Source organism: Octodon degus, unplaced genomic scaffold, assembly GCF_000260255.1.
Source record: "Octodon degus isolate 3935 unplaced genomic scaffold, OctDeg1.0 scaffold00108, whole genome shotgun sequence".
NCBI lineage: Eukaryota > Metazoa > Chordata > Mammalia > Rodentia > Octodontidae > Octodon > Octodon degus.
In genome coordinates this window covers 4,242,212-4,257,894 of record NW_004524684.1, presented here as the reverse complement: position 1 = coordinate 4,257,894, position 15,683 = coordinate 4,242,212, and the positions used below count along the sequence as shown (strand labels likewise).

General features: G+C 45.4%; 1 pseudogene; it reads left to right on the top strand.

Moving 5' to 3' along the window:
• LOC101579210 overlaps nucleotides 1-5,258 on the top strand; it is a 46,214-nt pseudogene extending 40,956 nt beyond the window's left edge.
• The last annotated feature ends 10,425 nt before the right edge of the window (nucleotides 5,259-15,683 follow it).

Genomic DNA, 15,683 nt, shown 5'->3' with positions numbered 1-15,683 from the left:
CCACAATTGAGTCGGGCATGAAGTTTCTACAATGGTTTTATTTGTAAAATATGTTTCACAGATAACTAAATGCATGCTAATAAATTCTCTACTCCTTATTATTGCAGCTGAAAATAAAAAAAAAAAGACAGCAACATGAAGTCCCCCACAGTATCAGTATCATCTCTCAATAATGCAATGTGGCTTTTAATTGAAAAATATAAATTATATATATTTATCATGCATGATATGCTTTTAAATGTGTATATTGTAGAGTGACTCAATCTAATGAATATAGGCATTTACTCATCACTTTTTAAATGATTCAGTTCATTCAAAAACTCAGTATTTCCAAGTCTTTTTTTGTATTCAGCTTTCTGTTTAGATAAGGATAAACACAGCCCAGGAACGCAGCGCATCTTGATGGCTGCCCTGACAGTCAGGACCCCCACGTAGCTGTAGGCTCTGCCCTTTGGCCTGCTAACACTGAAGGGGGCGGAACCTCCAGCTGGGGTTGCTAAGGATGATGTAAGAATCTGCGGAAGAGGGCTGTGCGCTTCCACAAGAGACAGATGTGTACCGAAGGGGTAACTGGACAGAATTTAACGAACAGTCTGTTTAGAAAGATGTAGGTAGGACAGAAACAGGAAAGGCCCACCCGAGAGCTAGCGCACAGGAAGCGCCATCACCCAGAGCCCATGCGTCAGGGGAGTGGGCCTTTCCAAACCAGGAGGTAACTGAATCTGGTGGGAGTGCGGCTGTCATGACCACAAGAGGACCACACGCAGTCACTGTCAAGGCCAGGAACAGTCACCCTGTCATCTCCCCGCCCCTCCCCTCTGATCAGCCACTGGCCACATTGGCTGAGCAAACCCGACCCACACCAGAAGTGTTGCAGGGCACCACTCTGCAGAGGCCACCGTCAGTAGGTAGAATCGGGGAAACAGCGGGTCTTGAGAATCTTCTGGGTGACAGGAAGGCTAATTTTGCCAAAATTATGTCCAGTGATCTTTTAAAAAAGATGAAATGAAAATGCAGTACAACAAAGAAACTGTCATTGCGTGTGAAGCTGTCCTGGCAGGGGATGTCACTGTGCGCTGCCAGAGCCTGTCATGCCTACCACAGCTCCACAGATGTCAAAACAAAGGAGAGAGATGGAAGACCACAGTGAAGAGAACTCTCTGTACCTCCTACTCATCTTTTCCATAAGCATAAAACATAAAATATTAATTGGAAGAGTCTCACATATGCAGTGTTCATTGAAAAATCTCATCCCCAGAATTCCACCACCCAGTGCACCTGTGATGGTCAGGTGACTGTGAGGTCCCCAACCATGGCCCTGAGCTGGTTATCAGGACAGCGAGGGGCAGGCAAGCATGCTTTCCAGACGTGCGTCTGGGAGACCTCACCTCCGGAGAGAGCCCCCCTTAGTCTCTTGCCATCTCTGCCTTCTGTCCTGAGGCCTCACTCAGAAAGCCACAAGTCCCCCTGCTTCTCGAAAGTCCTTGAAAATGTGCTATGGACGCCCACTGCCCTTAGAGTGATTACGTTTTCCACTTAGAGATAAAACAACTTTGCCTTCAGAATTTTCAAACATGAGCGAGCATTCCTTGTCCTTTAAAGAGACTGAAGACTAAATTTGGAAACATTTTCACAGTTGTTGAAATAATAGATATTTCCTGCTGATAATTTATCAACATGAAGGAAGAAAGAAAATGACGGTATCAAAAATATGTGCCTGAAATGCCTTTAACTTTAAAACCTACTTTTTTAAAAAATAAATCTAGTTTATTTCTATTGCATGTTATATTCTTATACTAAAAACATCTGAAATGAATAGATCAAAATTCAGGTTTTCTATATTTTGGCACCCAATATATTTGTTGTGGATATTATTTAAGCTTATATGGCTATAAGATGTACAGAACTCTAGGTATGAAGTCCTACTACTACTCTCTTTATGCAAGAATTTAGGCACAAAATTATAGATATTATTCAATGCTGAATTAGAAAAGCCATCTAACAAAAACTATATGAAAGGACAGCACCAGGCCTACAGGCCCCAAGGCAGGTAAGGGACACAGAGACACAGTAGTAAGCAGAGATAGTGGGTGACACCACTGGTCCAGGCACAGCAGGGCTGGGAGAGGCACCGAGCAGCTGGACCCTGGTGCCCAGGGAGCCCTGATCCCCTTTCTCCTCTGACCATGCACAGCACAGTGGTGAAACTGAAACACACGAGTTCCAGGCTGCAGCTGCTACTGTGTACAAGACCTGGTGCCTTCCGACCACATGCCCAGTCCTCAGCCTTGCTTGGAAAAGCTGAACCTGAACATGGGGCTAATTGATCCAGCCCTGTGACTTCCCTAAAACTTGTCACCCAGAGCAGGCTGAAAATGCTACAAGGTTTCACTCAGAAGAGCCAGGACTTGACTGGTGCCAAAGGAAAAAAAAGAAGAAGAAAAATTATTTTTGGTGAGTCAGTCTGCAGATCTGTGGATCTGTGGGCCTCTTAGGGCCTGAGCACTGGGAGGAAGAGAAAGCGGATCTGTGGGCTTCTTAGGGCCTGAGCACTGGGAGGAAGAGAAAGCTTCTGGGCTTGGACTGATGCAGATGTGCCTCTTCATCTTAATTCCAAGAGAGAGCTAACCCCTAGATCCGACCAAGTTAAGAGTGTAGATTTACATCCTACAGAACCATGGATGTTAGCAAGTCCTTACAATGATAATGTGTATGTTTGGAATCATGAAACACAGACACTGGTGAAGACATGTGGAGTATGTGATCTTCCAGTTCGAGCTGCAAAATATGTTGCAAGGAGGAACTGGGTTGTGACAGGAACGGACGACATGCAGATCAGAGTGTTCAACTATGACACCCTGGGAAGAGTTCATATGTGTGAGACATGCTCTGACTACATTGGCTATATAGCTGTTCATCCAACAGCCTTTCATTTTAACCAGAAGTAAGGACACACTCATTAAGCTCTGGGACTGGGATAAAAGATGGCCTTGTTCCCAAGTACTTGAAGGACACACCCATTGTGTTGTGCAAATTGAGATCAATCCCAAAGACAATAATCAGTTTGCCAGGGCGTCTTTGGACAACACCATTGAGGTGTGGCAGCTGGGCTCTTCACCAGCAAACTTCACTCTGGAGGGACATGAAAGGTGCGAATTGCATTGATTACTGCAGTGGTGGTGACAAATCATACTTTCTTTCAGGTACAGATGACAGACTTGTTAAAATATGGGATTACCAGAATAGAATATGTATACAGACACTGGAGGGCCATGCCCAGAGTGTGTCCTGTGCTAGCTCTCATCCTGAATTGCCAGTCATCCTCATAGGCTCAGAAGATGGAACAGTGCGTATTTGGCATTCAAGCACCTACCGACTTGGAAGTACACTGAGTTATGGAGTGGAGACAGTGTGGTGTGTGGCCAGTCTAGAAAGCCCAACAATGTCACTCTGGGCTGTAATGAAGAGAGCATCATTGTTAAGTTTGGGCGGGAGGAACCTGCCATGTCCTTGGATGCAAATGGGAAGACAATTTGGGCCAAGCACTCAGAAGTCCAGCAGGTCAACCTAAAAGCGATGGGAGATGTTGAAATTAAGGATGGAGAAAGATCGCCACTGGTAGTAAAGGATATGGGAAGTTATGAAATATACTCTCAGACTCCTTAGCACAGTTAATGGGCTGCTCATTGTGGTGTGTGGTGATGGGGAGTGCGTCATCTACGCACCAGTGGCTTCAGAAGCAAGAGCTTTGTGTCTGCCAGGAGTTCACGTGGACCCACAATTTCTCAGAATGTGCCATAGGGGAGAGCAACAGTAAGGAAAAAAGTCATTTAAACCAGACTTTGGAGCAGAAAGTATCTATGGAGACTTCCTTTTGGGTGTCAGATCAGTAAATGGCTTAGCCTTTGGTGACTGGCACATTACCGAGCTCATACGCAGAACTGAAATTCAGCCCAAACATATTTTCTGGTCTGATTCTGGAGAGCTAGTCTATATTGCCACTGAAGAATCATTTTTTATCCTTGAGTGCCTCTCAGAAAAGGTCATAGCTGCACAGAAAACACATGAAGGAGTTACTGAAGATTGTGATGAAGATGCCTTCGAGGTTCTTGGTGAAATTCAGGAAACTGTAAAAACAGGGCCATGGGTGGGTGACTGTTTCATTTGCACAAGTTCTGTGAACACATTGAATTATTATGTCGGAGAAGAAATAGTCACCATTGCCCACTTGGACAGGACAATGTTCCTCCTGTGCTATATTTCTAAAGACAAAGGCTTTTTCCGGGGGATAAAGAATTAAACATCGTAAGTTACTCCCTGCTGGTTTCAGTTCTTGAATATCAAACATCTGTCATGTGGACAGATTTTAACATGACTGATAAGGTCCTTCCTACCATGCCAAAGGAACAAAGGAACAGAATTGTACATTTTTGGAAAAGCAGGGCTTCAAGCAGCATGCTCTTACAGTATCCACACATCCCGAGCATCCCTTTGAACTGGCTCTTCAACTTGGAGAGTGAAAATTTGCGTACCAGTTAGCCACCGAGGCAGAGTCAGAACGGAAGTAGAAACAACTTGCCAAACTTGCCACCAACAACCGTTAGTTTGGCCTGGCCCGAGAGTGCCTCTACACCATGCCCAGGATTATGGGGTCTGCTGCTTTTGGCCACTGCCTCTGGAAATGCTAGTATGGTGAAAAAGCTAGCAGAAGGTGCAGAGAAAGACGGCAAAAATAATGTGGCCTCCATGAGCTTGATGCTTGCTTAGAGCTCTTGATTAGAACAGGACAACTACCAGAAGCTCCTTCCTAGCCTGAACTTACTTACCCAGTCACATTTCAAGGGTGGTCTAGCTGTAGAGAGAAAACCTCTCAAGGGGCAATCAGAAAGCAGCAGAATCCCTTGCTGACCCTAGAGAGTATGAAAACTTTTTCCCTGAATTAAAAGAAGCCTTTGTTGTTGAAGAATGGGTGAAGGAAACATGCTGCTCTGTGGTCAGCCGAGCAGTACTCACTTGTCACACCATATGAAGAGAGAAATGTTATGGGGGAGGCAAAAGGCTTTCAGTCTTCAAGATCTGTAGCTCGATGGGAACTTGATGGAAAACCCGCTTCCCCTACGCCAGTCATTGTGGCTTCCCAAACAGCCAACAAAGAAGAAAAGAGTTTACTAGAGCTAGAAGTAGATTTGGATAATTTGGAATTAGAAGATATTGACACAACAGACATCAATCTGGATAAAGACATGCTGGACAACTAAATATAGTTCTCCGTGTACTTCACCAACCAGATCGTCTATATCGAGTGATACTGACCCTAACCTTGTCCACAATGCTTGGAACTAGGAGAAATTCTTGAAACTGTTACAAGTGAATGCTGTGGACCAGTGGGTGCAGAGTGGCCTCCTTCAAAGGAGTTTATGTGCGCATCTAAATTACTGTCTTCCTCACGACACCAGTAATGGGCTTTGATTGATTTCTCATGTTGATATTATACTGTATCTCATAGAATCTTTTTAAGCCAGTGATACCTCAGCTTGTTTTGTGAATGATAAAAACAGACTTCTAGTCTTAGAAGGCCGGGCAAAAACTACCTTAAGATAATTTTTATTTTATTTTTTAATAATTTTTAAAGTAATACTTTTTAAAAATATTATTTTATTTTGAAAAATATAAGCAAAACCAAACCAAATAGCATAGGGTCAGCCAGCTAGCTCAGCAGACTAAAGCGCCTACTTCGGCAGGGTGCTGCGGCTGGGGTTTGAGCCCAGTGTGCCATGCCAGCCATGCCCTGGGGCGCACTGAGATGGCACCTGAGACTGGGTATGGTGGCACATGCCTGTAATTCTAGCTTTTGGGAGGCTGAACACAGGTGGATCATCAGGAGTCTGATCTATGTAGTGAGACCCTGTAGACCCTGTACTAAACACACACAAAAAAAATCAGATGCAAAAGAGGCAAAGATTCCTCCGATGCACTGGGCTTCGTGGTCCTGGTCATCAGCACTGAAAACCACAGCATGCGCTGTCTCCAGGGCACTGCCGTGGGCAGTGAGAGCTGAGCCACCCTGTGTCCCTGAGATTCAGCACAAGGGAGTACTTCCTACAGTTTACGACACTGCTGATAAGATGAAGCTGTTCGCACAGGGCGGCACTTCAGATGTGCTTCTACGCCCACTTTTTGCTCACTCGAGTGCATAAAGGCAGACACTGGCAGGTCACAGACGACTCTGATGTTATCTGCACTGCGTGGGCACGCCTGGCCCAAGAAGGCCAGGAACACCTGCCGCACGGGAGCCAGGCTGCAGCTGCAGCTGTGTGCAGGGCCTGGTGCCTTCTGACCACGAGCCCTGTCCCCAGCCTTGCTTGGAGAAGCTGAACGTGAGTGCAGGGCTAACTGATCCAGCCCTGTGACGTCCCTAAAACCAGTCACCCAGAGCAGTCTGAGACTGCTACATGATTTCACTCAGAAGAGCCGGGACTTGACTGGGACTGCTGCCAAAGGGGGAAAAAAGAGGAAGAAGAAAATTATTTGTATATAATTATTAATTTTTAACATAATACTTTTTAAAAATATTATTTCATTTTGAAAAGTATAAACAAAAGCAAAAACAAATAACAAATGCAAAGACAGAATCAGGATAACATATAATACATATTACATAATGTTTCTGAAATCAATCCAGGATTAGTTCTGTTGGCCAAAGTGATGCTAGGATTGCAGATTATGTATATATTCTGGGGCCAGCTCAGTGCACCTGGGGGCAGGGCTGATGCAGCAGGTGGTGCTGGGGATCGAACCCCAGGCTCTGTGCTTGCCTAAGCCAGCACTTAGTCTGTTGAGCTATCTCAAGGGCCCTGCAGACGGTATTTAAGGATGTTGGTTGGCCGGGGACGTGTGTTTATCTGGATAGGGTGAACAATCTCTAAGTAGGTAATGAGTTAAGAAATGACTTCAAACTCTGTTCTTGGCAAGGAGACCAGGGCTCTGCATGACCCGAAAACACACTGAAGGGGAAAATGAAGGTGGGAATAGCAGAAAACAGACCTTAGCACCCTCTGGTCAGCACAGCTGTTATTACTGCCTGAGGATCCTGAGAAAAGAGCAACAAGAGCTCCTGGGGCAGTGTACGAAATGCTATGTCACCTTCCCTGGCAAAGCAAAAGGGAGAAGCAAAAGCATTAACTTATGCATAGAAGCACACACGTGGCGATGTCAGGCTGGAGTGCGGGGCTTCGTTGCTCAGTGGTAGAGCACTTGGATGTGCAGCAAGTGCTAGGACCTGGGCTTAAGGCCTGCACTGCCCAAACAAAAACACAAAGAAGAAAATATGTGTGTCCATGATAAGGTCTCTCTAGTATTTCATAATTGACAAGGATAAGAGCTGGCCAGATAGCTCAGAGGATTAAACCACCTGCTTAGGCAGAAGCAGGGATAGGGGTCCAATTTCTGGTGCGCTGTGCTAGCCCTGCCCCCGGGGTGCACTGAGACAGTGATTGAGCCTGGGTGTGGTGGCCTTTGCCTGTAATCCCAGAGCTTGGGAGGCTGAAAACAGAATCACTACAAGTCCAGTCTGTGTGGTGAGACCCTATAGACCCCGTACTAAATACATTTTAAAAAATGATAAAGATAACCACTAGAATCAATGCATAACATGAGGCATAAAAATAAGTGAGGACAATCAAAGGGCAGAAATAAATTGGTTCATGAGTATGTATCCAAGCACATAAACACACACAGACCCAAGCTATCCTTCACATCAGTGAAACCTCAAGATTTCTGAATTTGAGAAATAGAAATGCTACTAACTTTAAAGACAGCATTATTTCAAAAGCTTCCTTAGATAGGTTTTTAGTTTTCTGAACATTGAGTGGCATATCTTCAACGTCTGCTTTTATTTTTCTTCCGGTCACCACCGGCCAGCATGTGTATATGTGAACCTGTTGAAGTTGAAGGACCCTGTAGCAACAAGTCTTGGGCTCTGGAAGGGTTTTTCCATGTCCTTGTAGCCAGTTCTTATTTCTTATCTCCTCAGCCAGCATTTCTAGTCCGGCTGGCATTCTTTAGCTCCATCAGGTGACCCAAACATTGTTCCTGCATGTTATTAGCATCAGCACAAGCCCAGGCAGCAATGTCCCAGGGTATCAGAAAGCAAGGCTGATCTCCCTGGTCACCATCACAGTCATTCAGTTAACTCCTTCCTTGCCCACTGGGTCAGGAGGACAAGGACCTCAAAACGGGCAGGTGGATTTCTCAGTTTCCAGATAAGTACAGTTTTGTGCAAGCCAAGGCCACTAATCCAGCAGAATTCAAGGTCAAGGGAAAGTGAAACAAAATTAATGGGTGCACTACAGAGGCAGCATGAAATGCTGCGCTCCTGCTGCAGCCTCAGCCTTGGCCTCTCAGACTCCTCTGTGCTGGCTTTTGTGGAAGCAGTGTCGGGCGCTTGCTGCTCTCGCTGTCACTGCTGAAGAACATACAGCGTGTCCCATCAAATGGCACTTGCACTTGCAGGTCCTCACCTGGTTATCCTGGCCTTGTGTGTCCACAGACAGGCAGCACACCACTTCTTCAATAAGCCACTGCGTCCTTCCATCTGGAACAGAGGCTCCTGTACGGCTCTGTCCAAGGAAGACTGGTGTGCCTCACAGGTCCAAGTCACTGGTCTCACTGTAGGCTAAGCTGCTTGCTCAGAAGCCTTATTATGTGGGGCACCCAGATAGGGAATAAGGTGTTGAGTAACTATGCAGGTGGCAGCGCTGGCAGAGACCTTGGGCAGAATGAAGCGCAAATTGCTATCAAAGCATCTTTTGCAAAGGCAAAGCTTTCTCCTCTTGCAGGATGGCAAAGCTCCTGTCCCACTGGGAAATGGTGCAACATGGTATCATGGCTTCCGTCTAATGTCTCTGCAAAGCCTTACAGTCTTGAGAGACAGACTTGGCAGAAGTGGCTAAGTCTAGGGTATGTGGTACTGAGATTAAGGGTATGGTTAGTAAATCAGTCCCTCATCGGCTGGCTTCAAGCTAGGGTGGACTGGCAGAGGGGCATCAAGAGAGCAGATCTCGGCACTCACTGAGTAATGAAAGCAACATGGAAGGGAAGATGGGACTGTTTCTGTCCCAGGCATTTCATGCGGGCCACCCTGCCCTGGAGGTGTAGCACTCACACCCTTAATCATAGCCAGAACTGTGTCAAACCAATTAGTAGACTGATTTAGTAATCACACACCCTTAATCCCCAATCACACACTCTGTATCCGGCTACCTCTGTAAAAGCCCTATGGCCACAGAAGGCTTTGGGGAACAAACCATACCAGTGGAGGCTCAGATTGGGTCTTCAGTGTTGGTAGATTCACTAGTCAGCTGTGGTGGTTAGCACAAATGCTAGTGAGGAAAAAAACCCTTTAGTTGTTTAGGCTCTGTCCTTACTAACTATATGTCATGCCTGCGTCCACAGAGAAAGCCCTGAGATGACTGAGAAAAGGAGCAAACATGCTTATCCAAAATGCATTGATCCAACAATCACTGAGAGCATTTTCTGAGCATTTCTGTGAGCATTCACACATACTCTCCCCAGACTTCTGTCACCAAGCAGAAGACCACTGCAGCCTTGATCTACCAGCTTCCTGTGAATCATTGCTTTGACCTAGAAGACAGCTGTCCTCTGGACATTTTCCTTTCAAGGTGAAGTTAAAAGTACAATGTACAATTAAACTTCTGTCCACTAAAAGGGCATTATTTTTTCCCTGGCTTCCCGTTATGCTCCTAAGAGGATGTCTAATAGCATTGCAGTTCCTTTTGAACTGGTGACAGCATGTCATCGGGAACCATCCCTAAGCCAGACCGGAAGCGCTTCTGCTCCCAGGGACCTGGTCACCAGGAGCTGCTGTCCCACTCCATCCACTAGAGTTCAGGTAAAGTTAGTAGAGCTGTGAGCATGGAAGTCACCTGCCCTGGTCTGTGAGTCACCTGCCCATACAAATTTCTTGTATTGTCACTTGACCCTCAGTTCACAAGTGTCACTTTCACTTGGAAGTGACCAGCAGCAGTGCCAGGTAGGGCCACTCTTATGGAGATAACATGCAATTTGTGCTGAGAAATGTGGGTCACGTGATAAACTTATAATCTACGGAGAGCGATGCAGTCATTCTAACAGCCACAGGCCAAGCTGGAGACTGATTTTAAAGGACAGTGTTCAACTGTGAAAGGAAGTTCTTTGGGCAAAAACCCCAGAGCTGTTATGACAGCTATCGAGTTTGCTAGGGGAGCCGCACGGTAAGCAGCATCCTCACAGGCACCTCAAGCACCCTTAGTGTCTGCTGCTCCACACATTCTTGAGACAAACAGCACACTCCACAGCCCAAACAGCTATGAAATTTTTTCTTCTTTTGGTCTCCACTTTAAACTAGCTACCTTTCGCATTGTTGGGGATTTGGATTTCAACCCCCTATAGTGCTGTGCTAGAATCAAAAGTCCAACCAAAAAACTGTGATGATGGTAGTTGGATGGGACCAATAACAATTTGCCACCATGGATGTGACATGCTCCATACATCTCCTGGGACAAAGACAACTATTGTCAAGGTCTCGGAATTGCCATGAGAATTTTCCCCACTGTCTGCAGTACCTGTATTTTAACAAGGTATCTGTAGTTCATGATACTTCTCAAAACCCAGTTGGAATGATGCAGACAAATGTAATGTTTTTGGGGATAATTCTCTGTAAAAACCACTGCAACAGAGAGAAAAAATGATGAGATTCTAAGATGATGAGGATACTTCTGTCCTGAGAAACTGAAACACACCATTTCCCACTGGCCTTTGCCAATTAGTATAAAGAAAGGCAAACATTTAAGACAAGTAGATCTCTCCTGGATTCCAGGAACTACACGCAACAAGTTCAATAAGGACATTGTCTGGAACATCCACCGAAGCTGGAGTCACCATTTGATTAATTTCATGGCAATTAGTTCATACTCCACAAGTTTCTCTATGTCCTTTGAACAATACAATATAGTTAAGTTAAATAAGAATGTGATATATAAAATTCACCCTGAACTTTTGGATATTTGATAACAGCCATTACCTGTGGTTTGACATTTAATGTGAATTCATTACATAGACCACGAGCAGCGCTGTTCAGGGTCTACTTCTCCCCACCTGGTACATGGTGTGGTGGGTAATTCACTACCAGCCAGGTGAGGAAGCCCACCTGGATGAATTGGGTTGGTATGGCTTTGGGCATGGAAGACTACTTAAGGAGACCACCATCAGTGTGGAATACATGAAGAGGAGGGAGGATTTTGTGCCAATTTCACTTGGAAGCCCTTCGTTGCTGCAGCTTCTTGCTCTGGCTGCTTTTCTTGGAGAAGCTTCTGTTGTTCTGCTCAGCCAAGCTCTGGTCTTCACCTGGCCAAGAATGGCTGCTGTTCTCTGGCAAGGAGCTCTGGTCTCCACCTTCACCTCGCCTCCTGGTTCTCCGCACAGGTTCTTTGGCTTCTGGCACCACTTTCTGCATGCTCCAGCCTGTGGATCTGGCCTGGGCCTCCCAGCACAGACCTTCGGTCCTCCCTCTTGGACTCCTCAGAGGCCTCCTGATGTGTTCTCGCATGTTGTTGTGGGCTCCAGACCTTCAGTTGACTCATGTGGGGCTTGGCTGTAAGGTCCGGGCCCTCAGCTGGATTCTTTGGGTTCTAGCACATGGACAGAGCTCCTTCATTTGACTGATAGCAAATGTTAAAAAGTGCTCTTCTAAGTTCCTGCATCCTGCATTAAATCTGTTCCCCTACTTCACTGCCCAGCTGGCCTCCTTCTGTGGGTGAGGGGGTCCGTCTGGGACTCTGCCATCTGTGAGACTATCACAACTATGAAACATTGGCTGTGTCTGCAGATACCTTGTGCGTTTATCTGACACTAGGTCAGGCAAATACATCCAGAGGATTTCAGACAGACATTGTCCCAAACTCTATGTACTGCATGATCACATGAAGACCAGACTCTGGTATGTGGAAGTCCCCTAAATTATTGTCATTTCCAGACAGATAGGCACAGGTCCTTTACACTTCTGGATCATTTCTGTTACTCATGGTCACCATGGTAAACTGCACCTGGTCACTTTGTAGACAGAGAAAGGGAGCATTCACAGCACCTTCTTGTGAGAACTATTTTGAATTCTTCCTATAGGGAAGTGAAACTGCCTTTTCCCCAACCAAAAATCACAATTTATGAATTAGGGTAAATCTGGCATTTGCAAAGGTGTGACTGTTCATTTCAGTGACTTCGTTACAGTGACTCCGTTCCAGTGTGCACTCACTAAGCCCGAAGCTTTGCTGCTGTGCTTTGCATGGCTTTATTTATCTACTTATTGAGGTGCTGGCAATAGAACACTGGGCCTTGTGCGTGCTGGGTGCATTGTTACCTTAGGTCTAAAATGTCGCCTGCATGTCATGTGTGTGGAAGGTGATGGGGCCCTGGGCTGTTCCACCCATCCCTGGACTCATCCTTTGATGCGTTCTTAGCTGACAGGCTTTTGGGAGGTGGGGCCTGGCTGGAAGAGGTGGTGGAAGAGCCTGGAAAAGGGTGTTCTTGTCCTCAGCTCCCCCTTTCCTCCTCCTCCTCCTTCTTGTTCTCCTTGTTCTTGTTCTTTTTCATGTTGTTGTTGTTGTTGTTCTTCTCCTCCTCCTCCTCCTTTTCCTTCTTCTCCTTCTCCTTCTTCCTCTTCTTCCTATTACTCCTCCCTCTGCCATCTCTCTGTCTCTCTCTCTTTCTCACTCTTTCTCCAGTAGGCCATGTACTAAACCTTCTGAAACCATAAGCTAAAATAACCCTTTCCTCCTTTCATTTACAAGTTTTCAATATTTTGTTGGAGCAACACAGCAGCAAGCACACCAGGTCAATATTCTACCATTAATCCAAATTGCCAGCCCATAAAGGTTTTAAAATCAACTCCCCAGTTGCTCCACCCTCAAGTCCTACAATTTCCCCTTCAGTCCCTCTCCTCTGTTCTTCTGCGGTTGAAAGGCATCGTGTCTCCTTTCTCTGCCCACTTGGATTTGGTACCTGGATTCTGCATTCTGAGATCCTTTAGTCCCCTAAAATTCTCAGAATCTGTTTCAGTGGCCTGATTCACGAGGCTTTCTAGCCCACACAGCAAACGCAAGGCTGGATGCACCTTCATGGTTGCCCTTGACGCTCTTGGGAAGGGAGTGCTCTCAGAGTTCTCAAGGATGCAGTCAGGGGGTGCGCTTGAGAGCTTCCCAAGACAAACATCCTTCGACATCTGGTTTCTTTACACTTTGAGACACACTGGTCCATATTACACAAAGAAAGTTCCCGGTGCCTCAACCTTATCTAAATCATTGTTTGTGTTTAGATTTAAGCCAATAAATTAAGTAAACTGCTAGAGCCACTCCCAGCTGCTTGGCAGACATGGTGTCTCTGGGATCCTTATTCATTCCTTTTTGTGCTTCCTCAAACATAAGCTTGGGAAATACTGTTTTTGTTTCAGAGTGTGGATCATTGCTCCTGGGTCAGAGGTTTGCTCACTTCTAGCTTCTGTGCAGGTCCTCTATTTGAGGATCTGGAGAGGAGAGAAACAGCAGAGGTGGGGCTTGGAAATAACTGGGATCGCCTTGTCCAGTTATTTCCTCGAGGTCATTAGATTCAAAGGCAAAGGGATGGGCTGCTTCCCAAGGGCAAGGGAAGATTAGTGGGTGTTGGCAGCTTAAATGCCTCACATCTCACTGCCAGGTTGGAATTATGCTGCTTCTCAGTCAACACCTAAACTTCTACATGAAAGACCTAGCACAGGTAAGAATTCAGCTTTCCTTTAAAGTCATAACCCATGTGATCAAACTTTATTTATTTTTTTTAATTAGTAGATCTGTATCTACAAGTTACCAAATATCCCTTTAAGGGCAGTCAAAAAATATTTTGTTTCTATCAAAAGACTGTATATGAGCTTTCTATTTTTCTTTCTGTAAACTTTTCTAAGCTTTGTCCTTAATCAGGAGTTCATCCTTTTCAAATACATTGACTGCCATAATTGATTTTCCACTGATGCTGTGGTTCAATTTTAAATTCCCAGGGCCAGTCCCAGATTTCCATCGATGAGAGTCATTTTCTGATGCACCTCACTCTCATTAATGATAGAATCACCCAGAACTTGGTGAGAAAAACAAAACACACTAAATACTTAAGTAGGAAGGAATCCAACATAGGGAAATAAAATCTCAGGAAACAATTCCAAAGCCTGGGTTGGGAGAGATGCCTTAGATCTGTTAGATTCCAGGGCCCCACAAGTTCAGGCTCACAGGAACCCAGCCTGCCACTGCCTGCTTCCTGGGCTGCTTCAGCACCAAGGCTGCAGATGTAGTCGGGCACATTCCTCAGGCTCTGGGAAACCGCCCCTGCTCCTCTAGAAGGCTGCACTCCAGGGACTGCCACCATTCAGCCATGATTCTCCCTTCTCTTTCTGCTGGAGGAGAACTCTCCATGAGGCCTTCACATTTCTGCACTTCTTGAGAAGGAAGAACTGCCACTGGCTTTGTTCTAGGTTATTTTTCCGAGGGTGTTTGCATGGCCAGCAACCTGGGAAGGGAGAGGTAAGGTTTCTCTCTAGGGTAAAGGTCATGCAGGGTCTTTGTGCATTTTCCAGTACCCTGAAGTCAGAATCCCTCCTTGGAAGGGTCCCCAACTTGTGTCCAGATATTGGCCAGATCTTCATTGCTGGTGAGGCTCTCTACTGTGGAAACAATGCCAGCGAAGTGCTCTGTGTTTCACTGTTGCTCTGAGCAGCGAAGACGTCCACAGCCACCTGGTCTCGTGTGTCTCCCACCCTGACTTCTGCGGAACAGAGGTAGATTCATGTAGCGGCATGCGTGGAAGAGAAACTATCAGACCCCTCTGGTCCAGGGGAATAATCATTCCCCAACCAGATAGGTGTCAGACACTCAGAGTTCATGTTCCCCAAAGCTGACCAATGAATTCTAAGGAACAGTGAAGGTTAAGAGGAGGCTACATGACTATCTGTCTGAATATCAAATGCCTTAGACATACCATGGGACAAGTATTTTCCAACAATCGTTGACACACTATACATTAAATCCCTATAGCATGTAAAAATAAATAAATAAATAATAAAATAAAAAGCAATTACACATTTTACAAACCAATTTAGAAATCTAACCATATACAACATTGTAGCAGGACAGTCCTATGACATTTTTTCTTGTGTCTTGTTTTCTTTTATTACTTTTTAATAAACAAACATTTACTTGAGAGAGAGTATAGCAATAATTCATACGACATTAGAAGCAGTATGCTCAGATGCCAATTTTATAGGGTAATAATATCATTAAGCTTCTCTTCTAGAGAGTTAACAACTTAAATTTGCAGATCAAAAAATTAGAGAAGAAAGGCTACAAGGACAGCAACATTGTGGCCCCAGCCCTTCAAGGTCAGTAAGGATTCAGGACATAAGAGAACTTGTAATGTAACGTCCTGTAACTCAGTTGTGTCCCAAATTTTCTGATCAAGGAGATTATGGGGCCATAGAGGACAGTGATTGATGATGTATAGTGGGCCTAAGGACAGTCACCTAGAGAGAAAACATTCTCTCAAGCTTTTACAGAGAGCAAATTGGTCAAGCAATGGCCATGACTCATGCACATGGCTGACACGACAAAAGA